The sequence below is a fragment of the Pseudophryne corroboree genome, chromosome 1 (assembly GCF_028390025.1).
Source record: "Pseudophryne corroboree isolate aPseCor3 chromosome 1, aPseCor3.hap2, whole genome shotgun sequence".
In the NCBI taxonomy this organism is placed as follows: domain Eukaryota; kingdom Metazoa; phylum Chordata; class Amphibia; order Anura; family Myobatrachidae; genus Pseudophryne; species Pseudophryne corroboree.
Window position 1 is genome coordinate 499675125 of NC_086444.1, and position 1867 is coordinate 499676991.

Sequence of the window (1867 nt, forward strand, 5' to 3'; positions counted from 1 at the left end):
TATGAAAATAGATTATAAATCGTACGTGATATCCATATCACAATCTACCAGTTGCCGGAAATTGATAACTGTGGTACTAAGAATAGATCATCATTCCACATTGCTTCTCATGTAGTATATGACCATCATTTATTCTGCAAATATCCATTATGGATCATTATAGATGCAGAGAATTAAATCATTGGTCATGTGAAAACCGAGTACCCAATGATATATGTATAAGTGACACTGTGTTGGGGAGTCAATTTGTTGCAGTACCTGGGTGTTCAGAGGTGGTCTCCCATCCTAGTACTAACCCGGCCTTTCACTGCTTAGCTTCCAAGGTCAGAAGAGATTGGGCATCTCCAGTGAGGTATGACCGCAAATATTGTGCTCACCCCTTTGAGTCACCTAGATATATATAGTGTAACCACTATATATCTACGATATTAAGGTTTGTAAATGTATATAGCACAATGGCCAACAATACATGAGATTATGTGCAACCACCTGGCTTAGTCACCATGTGACACGTCAGCCACAAGAAAAGTACACCACTGAGTAAAGGCCTATTATGTGGGAAAAATTCTTTGAAACCACACAACATCCACAATTAGGACTTGCCTTTTACTCCTAGAAAAGTCCTAGGGACGCCAGAACAGCCATATCAGTTTATACTATGTATAAGTGCCAAGTATAATTACTCTGCACAGACTGCAGATGTAGCAGTAAATTTTCAAAATAGTATATAGGCTACAATTATTCACCCCTCTGCACTATACTGGACAGATGCTAAAAAAGTGTAGCACTAGTACCTGGAACCTGTAGCAAATCCCTGCGTTGTTATGGGAGATCAGGCTTTTACTTAGTGCTTGTCAGCAGGTCACTGCTAGTATTGTAAGGAACTTACACAGTTATTTTCAAAAAATAGAACCTACTGAGCATTAAGTTCAGAGCATTTACTGGAATATTCAGTTTTTGACTGAGAATTAGATCAATTTCAGAAATGAGACTGACAAATATCCCTGTGATGTTGTAATGGCTTGCTATTGTTGGTTATAGCAAGTGTAAATTATCCCGGCATTGTATACCTCAATTGTAGCCTATATACTATTTTGAAAATTTAACACCCTGGTACTGAACACCCAGGTACTGCAACAAATTGACTCCCCAACACAGTGTCACTTATACATATATCATTGGGTACTCGGTTTTCACATGACCAATGATTTAATTCTCTGCATCTATAATGATCCATAAAGGATATTTGCAGAATAAATGATGGTCATATACTACATGAGAAGCAATGTGCAATGATGATCTATTCTTAGTACCACAGTTATCAATTTCCGGCAACTGGTAGATTGTGATATGGATATCACGTACGATTTATAATCTATTTTCATATTTTCGCTAAGCTACTTCATTCATACTCAGATACTCCTCAAATCTAATTTTAAGATTTACCTATTAAAAATGCTTTTACCAGTATTAACATGTTACAATCTCACCCTCTGAATTAGAGTGCTCCCAAAAAAGAGCCTCCTTTCCAATACTTCTTTGTTTTGGTTTTTTTCTGGGTAGTAAGATCCTGGCAGCCATCCGCTGCCATTGGCTAGAGGTGGATGCCTTTTCTCCTACTCCTTGCGCTGGTGATGCCATGGCTGTGCCGATCTCTCGCACAGATGACACCTGACGCTTCTGCAGCTGCTGACTTACCGCCAGCTACTGTGGGTGGGGGGGTGGAGACGTGGCAGAAACCTATTAGCCGTAGCGCAGAGCAGCATGCTAGTATAAGCTGAAGTGCGTCATGGGGTGATAGAGGTTGGCCGCAGTCACAGGCAGGCAGTGATTACCTGTACGTAGAGCGCAACTCCCGAGACCCACT

The 1867-nt window shown here is 40.3% G+C and overlaps 1 pseudogene; it reads right to left on the bottom strand.

Moving 5' to 3' along the window:
• Positions 1 to 246: 246 nt before the first annotated feature.
• LOC134937685 (5S ribosomal RNA) lies at positions 247 to 366 on the bottom strand (annotated as a pseudogene).
• Between the last annotated feature and the right edge of the window lie 1501 nt (positions 367 to 1867).